Consider the following 14,524-nt stretch of genomic DNA (forward strand, 5'->3'; position numbering starts at 1 on the left):
TCTAAGAGGATACCTGGTGGTATCGTTTGGTTGCGTTTTTCTGGATTTATGAAAATAACTTTAAAGTAAATTTGACATCACAATCTGAATTTTCTGAAAGTATACCAAGTAAATGCCTAGATCTCTAGTAAAGCATGGAAAACTTCAGAATAAGCAGATTTTCTAGTGAGTGACAGGATGTGCCTGTCGATGCCATGACTACAAACTCTCTCTTCATTCTTACCAGAAGCAGAGCTCCTCAGGCTTACCCTGCTGATGAACAATGCAGGAAAGCTTTATGATAGAAAAAGGCTGTTATTTTATCATGCAACTTGGCAACAATCAGTTATCAAATGCATATCCGTCCCAAATAATGCCAGCACCTTATTTCAATTACTTGAATTCAATTCAAGCACAGGAGCGGTGCAGGATATTATTGTCCCGTGCCTCACAAGACAGGCTTGCTGCCAACTGGGTCATACAATAATCAACAAATCAGACTCCAGAAAGGATGCTAGATTCCTCCCAGCAGCACCTATCATTGTAGCAATTACATATATTTAGTCAGTACAGTGCTAGGCTTACACCTCTTCATTAACAAACTGCTCAAGGGGGTCTGGTCAGCATATAACTTTAATGGCCTAACTTTATACTTGGCCATGAATCTTTAATTCATGTAAACCTTTCAGCTCATGCTGCTGCCAAAGAGAATGGTTTGAAGAAAATTAATAGTCTTTTTGTAGGTTCCCTGGACTTTTGGATAGGATACAGAATCACAGAATCACTAGGTTGGAAAAGACCCACAGGATCATCGAGTCCAACCATTCCCATCAATCACTAAACCATGCCCCTCAGCACCTCATCCACCCGTCCCTTAAACTCCTTCAAGGAAGGTGACTCAACCACCTCCATGAAACACAAACAGTACCTAGCTTATTATGAATTCCAAGACTGCATAAAAGTGAAGAGCAAAATACATTCAAAACACCTGAATACTCAACCAAGTATTCCCCTGTTCTAAAAAGGAAAAAAAAAAAATGAAAAACACCCAAAACACAGAACAGCTGTAGTGGTTCTGCTATGGTTTGCAAATCAGTGCCATGAGCGCTAGCTCTGAAGGCTCGTGTCTGGCTGAGACCTTTCTGAGTTCTCCGAGGAGCCTTCCTTCCAGTCACGGCTGGGAATATGGCCCTGTTCCTAGCCACAAGCTGCGTATCGTTTCCAGGAGCTACTGCTTGAGAAATGCAGCCCAAAACTTTCACTCTGATCTTACAACCTATGCTACAATCCCTTTTTCACAGCTACATCAAACTCTCAAATAAAAGATTGCATGCATTCCCAGAGCTAACAACATAGATAACGAACACTTTCCTCATAAATACAATTTCTACCTGCTTGCTTGTCATTCAAACTGTAAGGTAGTCCACAGGGTAAGGCCCTGAAACAACTGGATTGGTATTTGACTTTGAGTAATTTCAGAAAACCAATTCCCCCAATGATGGCTGCTGTTCTTTCTCATTCAGCACCAGTATCCAGCAACAAGAGATCCCACTGAGCAAACTTGGCAAAGCTTGGAGAGATTGTTTTGAACTTCCTTCACAACTTCTCAATGCATGACTGTATTAATAGTTGAAGATGAAAAGCACTGTTGTGGGTCTTCTTGATCCCATGATAGTTATTTCTAATGGTCCATGTGACAATTCTCTACTATTTCAACATTTGCCTAAATTTATTACAACTAAATGACTGTGTTCTACATGGTGACTTGCTGATAACAAGGAGAAGAAGAGCAGCCAGCATTTAATGCCCATGGATAAGTTTTTGAGCCAAAATACGTCCAGAAATACTAAACACTACAGAAACTGTATCCACAGTTTGTAATGCTTTCTGCAGAAAGTTCCCTATCTCAGTAAAGGTCCGGCTCAGAAAGGAGTTAGCAGGGTGGTTTTGAAAGCATCATCCCTCACACACCAGACACACATGGGTCCGCAAAGAAAAAGTTTACAGAATGTGAGTGGTTCTGTTTCATTTTACTGTTTTGGATGACAAAACAAAATAATATATGGCACTAGTTCTTTTCTATACTATGTAAAGTACTTTGCTAAGACAAAGAAATAAATGGTAAGAGCAATAATCGTCAAAAGTCAAGGTCCAAATACAAAGCTGCCATTAAGCAACTATTTATAATGTATAACATCCAAACTGTCCATATTGTTTGCTTATAAGTACATACCCTCTGTCCTTGATCTACAGTGTTAGAATCTGTCTGCTCTTCCCTTAACACATCCCCGAAAGCTTAAGCAACGTAAAAAATCAATTCTAGCCTGTTCAATATGCTTTTTTGGTCATTGCTTTTCAAATGTCTGAATTCCTTCAATATTGTTTGTACGATTATAGCACCTACAAATGATTGCCAGCCAATTGAGCTTTGAACTGTATCAAGAGAACAAAATACAGATTCACATTCATCTTTCCCCATAAGACACCTTATTCCTGTCCCGTAATCGCCATAATTAATACAGCTGCTTGTTCAGGCTTCCTGCTATTCTCTATTAGGAAGTTTCCGCCTCTACCAGTGCCACAGTTCCACTGTATTATGTAGCTCTACCCTCTTAGGGAACCTTCATGTGAGCTTTACCACTGATGCTTCTCACATACTGGCATCAGAGCAAACAGACTGCTGAGTTCACATACATCAGGACAAACTGAGAAAGACTTCAGTCTCTGCTCAGCAGCAGCCCAGGGAGAGAGGCCAGGGAGGCAGAGAGGATGGTACACAGGCAGTTCTGCTCGCAGGCAGTTGCATGGGCAACTGAAGCCCTGGCTGCCATCAACTCTGCCCATGAACAGCTCAGCACTTTCCCCGAGCTGGCTTCAATCTGTGCTGTCTGGAAGTGCTCCACAAGCCACAGTTTGTGAACAACTGCGCTGCTTCCAACCAGGAATTTCAGTAACGTTTTTTAAGAGCACCTATCTGTATTGTTAAGGTAGGAAGTAATCACAGCATCTGGAATACACTCATCTACTAGGATGTGAAGCAACATCATGAACACAGGGTTTTGCCAGTGCCCACCAAAGCCACCCTACCAAAGCACAACAGTGTGGCAAGAGATAGAGATTGCTCATTTATCCTGTAAAAGAAACTTCTGACAGTCCTTCCTGCTTTTCTAAGCCACACAATTCAGAAAAGCCTACCCAAAACTGAAGGCTGACTTCTAGTCAGAAGAGCTGGAACAAAGCAAAGGAAGAAACTTTGCTAGATCTATTATATATAATGATAACATGAGGTTCAACATGGACTGTATACAATAAAGAAATCTGCAGTTCAATAATCTGGATGTCTTTTTCTTCATAGATTGTTCTGTAACGATGTGCTGATAATTCACTATATGCCCAGTAAGCTGTGGATGACCATTCTGGTATTTGGCTTTGTCAATTATTTAATAAGACTGCTTAAAAACAGCCAGAACAATTTAAGAAGGACTCCTACAGAAAACTCTGCAAGTCAACTGCCTTCTCCTCCCTCATGGCCAGTATTGCCACTATCACAGCAGAGTCCAAAAGTGTTCCTCTCTCCCCTCTCCATCTGTTTCTTTGCAGCCTGTCTGCCGGGCTGGGTCATGATAATTCTTCCACAGAGTAAGAGCCAATAACTCTTATGAAGGTCACCCTAGTAGGTTACAGAGGCTTTCAACATAGAGAGCCTATAAAAAATGACAACGTTCAGGATGTTTATATATACTGTAACAGAAATGTGAGACTTTTCTAAAACAGTTTGTACCTCAATAGAAAGTGTTCAAGGGTTCAAAATGAAATAAAAAATAAATACAAAAAACCAAAAAAAACTTGACTAAGCCCTCAGCTGAGCAAAGGTTTTGGCATGTGGCTCCAGAGGCATAGAAGCCTGGCCACCCCCAATGGAGCAAACAAAAAGCCCCAAGAACATCCAGCTATGTGACCTGCAGGTCAAGAAACCACAGCTGAAGTTGCTGCTGTGTAGTAGTGAAGTTGCTCCATCTGAATGGGAACAAACGTACTTCTCATGCCAGTTTTCAAGATGTCTGGCCAGTGCAAGTGTTTGAGAGGGAGGGATCATTCCTCTTTTGCCAGTAAGGGCACACTTCAGCTTCGTATGAAGAGGATCTACAAGTCACATTCTCTTGTCCAGTCAGGGTCCATGGCAGGAACCTCTTAAAATCAGTTTAAAGCAATCCAGACAAATAAATAACTAGTGAAGTGATCTCTCTTATGTTTCAGCCCTACCAACAAATGGTGCCAGTCATTTTTATTGACATCTTAAATTTTTTCACACTTCAGCATTGGTAAATAAAACCAAAACAGCAATAAAAACACTATGTGTACCAGCTGCTCACATATAAAATGAGTTGGTGAAACATTAATTGTTTAATTGAAAAATACCATCTTTCCGTTCTCTGTGTTTTGTATGAGCTGCTGTACTGGCACGTTCCTACAAAAACAGTGCAACTAATACGCTGTTTGAAAAGTACAGCAATGCAAACCTCTGGCAGAAGGAGTCCTACACCATTAAAATATCTCTATTCATATCACAGCTCTACCCATAAAGTGTCATGATCTTTGTAATAATGAAAAAAATAAAATGTGTTTAAAAATCAGTAGCAAAATACATTCCTGGGTGCAATTCAAGTTACATTTGAATTTCTAAATCATCTTAAGCGTTTGAGTACTTTTGACTGTGCTTTAGTCTAGTCATCTCAAACATCCTTAAACAAATCATTACACTTAATCTTAAACATGTTTTTTTGATTTTGGTCACATAATGCTCAGTTTTCCCCCTAAAACCGTGGAATCAAACAGTTCAGAGCATATAACTTCAGTCTTTCATACATCATCCAGCAGTTCCCCAGGCTTTCATGTCCAGGTCTTTCTACTAATACATACTCCATTTTGTTTCAGAAATTATCCACAATCTGTATGCAGTCCCTGTTATTAATCTCTCACACCATAAAACCTCCTCTGATTTTCTGCATGGCTTCTGCAAACTAAACACCTGTAGAACATGTTCACCCACTGTGGAAAACTTCACTTTTCTACTCAAAGATCTCCTGTGGTGAACCAGGCTCTTGGGTTCCTTAGGCTTGAAATAACATTCAAATGACAGGCCAAAATACTTTAAAAAATGGATTGTATCTGAAATTCATACCTCAGCATACAAAACTGGAGTATAACTACAGAGGCTTCTGTACAAATATTTCTATTATATTGTTCAATGTCAACATGAACAATAAGTCAGGAAGAGTATTCCTAAATCCTATGCTCTTTCTTCTTGATGGGTGGACTTTTTATTCCCACTGATCTATAAAGCTTCCTTTGGCTCTTAAAGAGACAGCCCTCACCCTGCAGTAGTAGAATAGGAGATCAAAAGATACCTGCAGTGATTTTCACAGTACTTTTGGTTAATGTAATAAAACAGTAACATTTTCTTATAATTGGAGAAAAGCAATAGAACAAGCTACAGAAAATGCACGTGTGCAACAGTAAACAGCATTACTTTTTACATCATGGCATTAAGTGCATTCATCCAAGCCACAAGCTCGATCAAAGATAAAAGGGCACAATGTATTGCTTATTTTTGTTGTACATCAGATACAGGTTCTACAACATGGAGCAGCCCCACTGCAAGTTAAGCAGGCACCTCACACCATCCTTCCTCAATGTCACTGCCAGCACCCCTGTTGGTCAGCAAAAGCCTTCAGAAAATACAAGCAGTATCCACTGTAGATAACACACTTGTGGGTGCCTTCTGGTGCATAAATTGCATGCTACTGAGAAAAAGTGTGTCTAGACACAGTACTATGAAATAAATTCATTATCTCAAGTCTACCTATTATTTCAAGGAAATTAGCTATTCAAGAAAAATATTTAAGTAAGAACCAGCAGTAATGAGACACAGGCTGCTTTGCAACAGTGACTGCGTTTTCTGAAATGGTTTCTGAAATGATATGGCCACCCTTATTAAATGTGCCTTACTGCTGGAAGATACCAGAGTTGATCACACAGTTCCACAAAAATAGCCTTCCTCGCAGGCAGGTGGAGGGGCCATTTCTCCCTGTCCCAAGCTGCAGTCCCTCCATGCCGTACACGTTGTCCCACACCAGCAGAACTGGCTGGCGTACAGGCGTGCAGTAACTGTATCACGTAACAAGCGTCTCTCCTGTGCAGTGTTTGTTATCACCATCCAGCACCAGAAGACCCAGAGACTCACTGCTGCTCTCCAAAGGTCAGAAATCACAGCTATAAAGTGTAAAGTGCTATCTCACACGCTCTCTATGATTGTACTGCAGTATTGTTGCAGGCACGAGAAAGAACAGTGCAGCCACGCGTGCTCGACCAGCAGGCTGGCACTGTTTGCCATGTGCAGAAGTCAAGTCTGAAGAGTTTTATCTGCTTACGTTTCAGTTACATGTGTGGATGAGCCAAAAACTGTAAGTGGATCCAAGAAAAAAGAGCAGTATTTCCCACTGCACCCTGAAAAATCATTCCTTCTGATTGCTCGACTCACTGCAGCAAGCACAGACCTGGTACACACCCTACTTTTAAAAGCCAGGACTCAACCAGAAAGATCAGAGCCCCAGTGCAAGCACAGCTCACTGGGCTTGATCTGTGCATGCTGTGAAGGACAGACGGGCTCGTGGGTCCTGACAGGGCTGTGTTCTGCCCTGCTTACTGAACATCTTAGTCCTTAGAACTGTTCTGTACCCAAATTTAAACTGTCACAGCCAGTACTGAAGCAATGTTTTCCTGGGGATGTCTTTGTAGGTTGAAGTTCCATAGCATTGCCTGGACATGCCTTACTAGGCTCAACCATAAAAAGTAATCAAAGCCGAAGATACAGCTGCTCATTGCTTCTAATTGCTTTTCTCTTCTTGATTCTCATTCCAGAGCTTCTTTACTCTATGAATAACAGATAAAGCTTGGTCCCAACCACAAGTCCTCTTGAACTCACGTGCAGCAAGGAACAAGAACCACCATCTACAAGGAACCCTACTTTCTTTTCACTCGCTGTTTACAGCATCCCACAAAGGCACTAGCGATCTCATGAACAGTGAAAAACCCAAACAATTCAAGCTTTTTTGGATGAAAACAGTATGCAAGGCATTGCTCAAAACAGTTATAAAGCAGGTTCATAACATGGTTCTTGAGCATAAACAATGTAATAAGCATGCAGTACCGTATTCAAACAATATTCGCAGTCATGCAGTAAAGGAGAGCCCACTGCACCAATTCATTCTCAAGGTTAAACTGATATAAATTCCTAAGTCTGTGTGTGTAAAAGTCAGGCAAAAAAAAGAAAAACATGGAATATAGCAGAAAACAGGCTGCTAGCTGAACATTTGAGAGCAGCTGGGCATATGGCACACAGTTCATGAAGTAAAAACTGACATACTCATTTAACCAAGACAGCTGAGATAAAATTTGTTGGTTCTTTCAGTCTGTTTGTCCTTGCATATGGACCCTTTAATGTTCAGAGTATTGTTACTCAGTCCCCAGACTCCAGAAAGGCACAAAAGGAGATGTTTGGCTGTATCAACAAGGTGGTAGAGATGAACTACATATAGATTAAAACCCAAACCTCTTGCATGCTGGAGAGGCACCCAGACATTTGTTGAACTAGCACAGGTATGGGTTCTACCTACAGCGTACTATCAATGCATTCTAGCCATCTGGTGGAATATGGAGCCATTAAGAAAACAGCCTTTGGATATCTCTACCTGGAGAATAACAGGCAAAAATACTTCGGTACTCCCTGCATCATAGCCTGGCTAGACCTGAATCAGCACTACGGCAAAAACCGGAGTACTGACTCTATCAGGCTGCCCATGACAGCAATATCATAACAGCCTGGGGTGCATGCCCATAGCCAGTGAGCATGGAGCTGGAATGGCTCCTGATAATAAATCAGGATTTGAACTTTCTCCTACTGATGGGCCGAGTTTTACCAATCTCATTTTCTCCTGAGGCAATAAAACTTCAAACTCAACTTATGTGCCTGAATGATGCAATATTTTCAGTGGATATTATGAAAAATTTATTCACCAAGAGGGTTGTCAAGCACTGGAATATGCTCCCTGGGGAAGTGGGGGAGTCACCATCCCTGAAGGTATTTCTGTCATGTATATGTGGTGCTTAGAGACATAGTGTAGTAGTGGACTTAGCAGTGTTAGGTATGGGTTGGACTTGATATTAAATGTTTTTTCCAACCTCAACAATTCTACAATGCTATTCTATGACTCTAGCATAATGGTTATTATTAACAGCCTAACTTGTGCAACTACCCCTCACAGTTGTTGTGTGTTGGCTGTTGACAAACCTGTATTGCACAAAATTAATCCATAGAGCATCCGAAATACTACTTTGTTTGGAATGCCTACTCCTAAGCTAAGTTTTAAGACTGTAATGAACTTATGACACCAATTAGCTTTTAAATTCCTAAGTGTTAGTTATCTCCACCCCTATTATTGTCCAGCATTTAACTGGTATGCAAATGCCACTGATAATTCATATTTATGTCTTCATATATCATTTTTGCTGCAGGATTATGAGCAGTAAGCTTATTAAGAGATCAGACAGGAATCTTCCACCTTAGTGAGTGTAAAGCCGGTGAAGGATCCTCTCTGCACATTTTGAGTTCAGTTTCCCTCACTATGCACTCTCTCTAGGCAGTAGCTTGTGCCTGATGTGCAGGTCTAGCAGGTCCAGCCCTACAATACCTTAACACTATGTGGCTCTAAATGGCTACAGAAAAGGAGAGATGGGAAAGTATAACTCCTTCCACATCAGAAGAGAATTCTCTTAATGCAGAGGCGTTCAAGTTTTCTGCTAAATTTACCAGGGTTCCATATCCTTCCATCAGCATTCCCTGTGCAGTTGTCTCCATCACACCTCCAGCGTCCTCTGTGAAGCCCTATAATACCTTTCTCCATATGACCACAATCCCGCGCTCACACAAAAGATAAACACTTGTTTAAACATGAAGCAGGGCAAAAGGCTATGCTGCAAACTCTATCACGACACATAGGAGTATCTTAACTTTAAGTTATAAAACTGAGCATGAATTAGAAGATATGGTTGTCAGCATTACAGTCAGTGGATTTTTTGCAAAGTTAAAGGACTAACAAATGCATTCAGCATAAGCATGAATAGTGTGACAGAATTTTAAAGCTAATACATGATTGATTACTGTTATAATTCTTCAGCTACTGATTAGATGGACAATAAATGAAGTGGGACAACCTTACACCTGAAAGATTACTCTAAAACAAGTGCCCACCCATGTGCATCCACACATTTAATACGAGTACCTCATGCACTAGTGACCATCACTGCCTGAAGTCGAAGACTGGACAAGGGTGTTTTCCATTATTTATTCCTTCAGTAAAAGTAATTTTAATTGTCTTTTACTTGCTCCTCACAACACTGTAGCTCTGAAATGCTCAGCAAACAGTAAGGGACAGTATCTTGTTCAGGTAAGACATTAGGTCTTATCCTACTGCAAACCAACCTGCTACTGTGATGCCCTTCTGAAGTTTATATTAACTTATTAATAAAAAAATAAATTTCTGGTGATGATTTTTTTTCAACAGAATACATTCTTTCTAAAGGTCAATAAATATTGCGCTTAAATGCTTTTATATTTTATAGCCTGCAGAAAATGTGATACAGACATCCATCCCTGTTGGGGAACTGCCTTTAAAATTTACTGGGAAAAACTGTTTCTCATGCATTGAGAACCAGCTCTTTGGTAAGAGGATGTATGTTACAACTCTCATGAATTAAAACAATATGTAAATAAACACCCACCTCACACAAAGAATTGAAATTGGGATTTATATACAATAAAGAAAGATACCCCTTGTGATAAAATAATCGGAGCACAAAGTGTTCCTTCAAGTCCTGACATAAATCAGCCCCCGCCAAATGAGTATATCGTGTCATCCTTTTGCCTTCACCACACTGCAGTGGCAGCCCCACCACATCTCTGCCCGTTTTCCTCACATTGCCCTCTTTCCAAAATTACCATCCCGTCTCTGCTGGGCCAACGAGTCATCTTTTCATCAGATAAATATTTAGCAACAAAATAAGGAAGATCCTTTTAGTGAAAAGGAACCCAACCCTCCAGCAAACCCATCACTTAAGGCCTTTCATGTGGACTGAGTGGACTCATTTTTGCACTGCTGGTACCCTTGCCCTTCCTTTCCCCACCAACTTTATCCCCTATTCCCGTTATTTCCATAATTTTTATTTATTTGCAATGCTTTAAAAATGTTTTGACACCTACCTTGACCACAAAAACTTCAACTGGGCTGAATGCAAGTGCTGCTGTATCTTATAAAATATTTTTTTTTGTTAAAATCAGACAAAAAAAAAAAATTGGAGCATCCCTGTCTATGTTGCCCTCTCAATGACAAAAAATCCACAGCTGTTATTTTGTTCATGGAAATCCAGTATTTCAAAGAAGATACACAACGTTATATTCATTCAGATCAGTGCTCCCATTAGTAGTGCAATATAAATACTAGCTTTTCTAGAAAACAATTTCTGCAGCAAAAGGAAGTGTCATTTGATAGAAGCAAGGCCTGCCTCTGGTTTATAGACACATTCAAATAAACGTACACACATTCAAGGGAAAGACACCCTGTGAGCTATACCCTAACAGGGCCAACATATACTGCAATTCCTCAGTCTACAGATCATGGAAAAGAAAGGTATAGCCGAGCAACAGAGGAATTGCCGTCAAAGATTTATTTGAGCTTTCCCTACTGGAAACTGACACAAGGGGTCACATACAGTAGCACACACTACTTCAGTAAGTAAGTGTGCAGAATCGAGCTCCGTCCACCTCCCCAACACACCCAGCACAGCACAGACACCCAAGGGCTCTTTGAAAGCGACCCCACAGAGCCTGCAAGTTTATGTATTTTCACGGTGCTGCACTGTGCTGTGCAGATACACTGACACCAGGAGACAATGAAACTGCCCATGGTAATGAAAACAATGCTTGACCACACTCGGAGAATCTGACTCCATTGCATATGGGGGTTATCGATGACTTCTCTACATGTTAGAGTAAGTTATGTTCACATATTCAATAAAATTACCACTACCATTTACTGGCAATTTGAGAAATTACTCCTCAGAAGCATTGCAGGCTGCCTTGTTTGTCAATCCTTTATAATTATTAAAACACGTTAATGTCCCGAATTATCATGACAAGTACCAATTCTTGTAATGCAAGACTGAGATGTGGTGGAGATGAAAGACACCACATGCCTATTTAAACACTTCAAGCTGTCTGAATAACTTCTAGTAATACTTACATTTATCGCTCAGAGCCATAAAACATCTCAATTGCAACCTACTCTAATCTCACTATTTAAAATAGCATTTTTAAAATAAATGACCTATTTAAATAAGTCTTACCAAATCTCCTTTATGTTAATTCTATTCCCAACTGTATTATCATCACTGATGAGCAACCAAGCCTAGTCTACAGCTAAGAGTCTTTCAGACTGAAGTTAAGCTTAAATAACTGGTAAGTAACTCCAGTTTTTCCCATTAGTAAACACTCGCTTGAAGCATTTTATAAAGCAGGACCCAACTCAAGCAGCGGGCTACAGTCTTTTAGTCGCTTCATTCTCACTTCTGCTTGAGCCAGGAGAGGAAAGATGACCGGGCGCAGATATTTTGTGGCTGCTACAAGGAGGAAAGTGAAGGATAAGATCGTTACACGCCAGATTCGAACGAGATGGACAGAGGAGTAAGGGACGCGCCTCAGCACACTTGATCCCAGCCCAGGGAAGAGTTTGCAACAAACAGCGCCGAGGACACCGCCGTGAGAAAGCTCCAGCGGCCCCTCCGCAGCGGCACCCGCTGCTCCGCACGCTCCTGCTCTCAACAAGAGTTGCGGCGGTCGGTTTTTTCTTTTTTTTTTTTTAATATTCTGAAAATATTCTGTCCTGTTTGTTTTTTCCCCCCCGTGCAACACTGACAGCAGCCCGCGCACCGCGAAATGCAGCCAGTTATAGATAGCATGAAAAGTTATTAAAAATAAAAAAGCGGGGGGGGTGTGTGTGAAGCGGGGGTGTTGTATAAACTGGAACAAACCACACGCAAGAGGCGCTCCGAGCGGGTCCATCCAGCAGGGAAGCCCGCGCCGCCGGCAGCTCTCGCTCTGCTTTTCACACCCGAGCAGAAAGCGCGGCTCGTCCTCCCCCCCGGGGCCACGTTTCACCCCCACCTCCAACTTTCCCCCCGCCCCAGAGGCGCCGCCGCCCGGGACTCACCGACTCGCCGGCAAACTTGGCGCAAGCGGCAGCGGGCGCAGCGCCCCCCGCGGGAGCGGCTCCGCCGGGCATCGCGCTCCCGCGCCGGGCGACGACTGAAGACGAGGAGCTAGCGCTGCCGGGCGCGGGGCTCAGCCCGCAGCCTCCCGCGGGGCGGGGCGGGGCGGCCGGACCGGGGCGGGGAGCGCCGCCCCCCCGCGCACCCGCCGCCCGCAGCCCGCGCCGCCCGCCCGGTGCGGGGAGCAGCGCCGCGCCGCCTCCTCCCCCGCCTCCTGCTCCTCCTCCTGCTTAACCTTCGCCTGCTCCTCCTCTTTCTCCTCCACCTTCTCCTCCTTTTCCTTCTTCTCTTTCTCCTCCTCCTCCTCTTCCTTCTCCTTTTCCTTCTCCTCCTTTTCCTTTCCCTTCTCCTCCACCTTCTCCTCCTTTTCCTTCTTCTCCTTCTCTTCCTCCTTCTCTTCCTTCTCCTTGTCCTCTTCCTTCTCCCCCTCTTTCTCCTCCACCTTCTCCTCCTTTTCCTCCTTCTCCTTCTTTTCCTATTCCTCCTCCTTCTCTTCCTTTTCCTCCTTCTCCTCTTCCTCCGTCTTCTCCTTTTCCTCCTTCTCCTCCACCTCCTTTTCCTTCTTCTTCTCCTTCTCTTCCACCTCCTTTTCCTCCTTTTTTCCCTTCTCCTCCACCTCCTTTTCCTCCTTTTTTCCCTTCTCCTCCACCTCCTTTTCCTCCTTCTCCTCCTTTTCCTCCCCCTTTCCCTCCTTTTCCTCCCCCTTTCCCTCCTTTTCCTCCTTCCTTTCCCTCCTTCTTCTTTCCCTCCTTCTCCTTTCCCTCCTTCTCCTTTCCCTCCTTCTCCTTTCCCTCCTTCTCCTTTCCCTCCTTCTCCTTTCCCTCCTTCTCCTTTCCCTCCTTCTCCTTCTCCTTTCCCTCCTTCTCCTTTTCCTCCTTCTCCTTCTTTTCCTCCCCCTTTCCCTCCTTCTCCTTTCCCTCCTTCTCCTTCTTTTCCTCCCCCTTTCCCTCCTTCTCCCCCTTTTCCTCCCCCTTTCCCTCCTTCTCCCCCTTCCTTTCCCTCCTTCTCCTTTCCCTCCTTCTCCTTTCCCTCCTTCTCCTTTCCCTCCTTCTCCTTTCCCTCCTTCTCCCTTCCCTCCTTCTCCTTTCCCTCCTTCTCCTTTCCCTCCTTCTCCTTTCCCTCCTTCTCCTTTCCCTCCTTCTCCTTCTTTTCCTCCCCCTTTCCCTCCTTCTCCCCCTTCCTTTCCCTCCTTCTCCCCCTTCCTTTCTCTCCTTCTCTTCCTTCTCCTCCTTTCCCTCTTTCTCCTTCCTTTCCCTCCTTTCCCCTCTCTCCCGCCGCGCCGTGGGGTCGCGGTCTCCCCGCAGCGCCCCCTGGCGTCAGGCGGCGGGCCCTGCGGCGGGTGCGGGGCCTGCGCGCGGGGTGGGTTGCGGGCAGTGCGGGTGTGGGTGTGCGCGGCCGCTGGGCGGGATGGGGCAGGTGGGGTGGGGTGGGGCAGGTGGGGCCCTTCCCAGAACAGAAAGAAGCGCACGCAGGGCTGAGTAAAGCGAGAGCCACGGGAGAAGGGTGAGCGGCTGCTTGGACTTCTCTTAGGACGATACAGATTTCTCTCTGTAGGAAAAAAACAGTCGGTGTGAGCGTAGTGCCATCAGCTTGTTTTATTTAGGTGTCGTTTACGTTGGAGGAATACCAGAAAGAGACCCACATGCGCAAAGGTGACTCCAGTAGTGACATCGTGGCCTTCAAAGCTCTTGTAGCAGCCCTCTCCACCTCACCGTGCTGGCTCCGCATCTGCCTCCCTCATACGGTGGAGATGGGGTGAGAGCCACGCAAGCCACAGAACCATAGAATTGTTTAGCTTGGAAAGGACCTCTGGGACCGTCCAGTCCAATTGACAGCCCAACACCACCGAGTCTACGAAACCACGTCCTGATGTGCCACATCTACATGTCTTCTGAACACCTCCTGGGGTGGGGACTCCACTGGTTCCCTGGGCAGCCCCTTCCTATGCTCCACTGCTCTTTTGGTAAAGAAATTTTTTCTGATATCCTACCCAAACCTCCCCTGGCCTCCCTTGAGGCCATTTCCTTTCCTACTATCACTTGTTACGTGGAAGACCTAATTTGTTGTAAGACCTTCACAACCAATTGTTAGGCTGTTTTGGTGAGCCATAATGCAGAGCCCCCTCTGAAATTAGCCCAGAACAGAAGCGAGTATAGCTCCCCTG

General features: G+C 43.9%; 1 protein-coding gene across 2 annotated transcripts in view; it reads right to left on the bottom strand.

The window, feature by feature from the left end:
• The window catches only part of GHR (growth hormone receptor), a 130,166-nt gene extending 117,962 nt beyond the window's left edge, over window positions 1-12,204 (bottom strand). Inside the window, exon 1 of one of the 2 annotated variants that reach the window (XM_069880110.1) lies at window positions 12,131-12,204. The gene's annotated coding sequence lies outside the window, so the exon portion shown is untranslated. The remainder of the gene's footprint in view (window positions 1-12,130) is intronic. The other variant, XM_069880109.1, reaches the window with a different exon arrangement.
• Window positions 12,205-14,524: the final 2,320 nt, after the last annotated feature.

This window comes from Phaenicophaeus curvirostris, chromosome Z, assembly GCF_032191515.1.
Source record: "Phaenicophaeus curvirostris isolate KB17595 chromosome Z, BPBGC_Pcur_1.0, whole genome shotgun sequence".
In the NCBI taxonomy this organism is placed as follows: domain Eukaryota; kingdom Metazoa; phylum Chordata; class Aves; order Cuculiformes; family Cuculidae; genus Phaenicophaeus; species Phaenicophaeus curvirostris.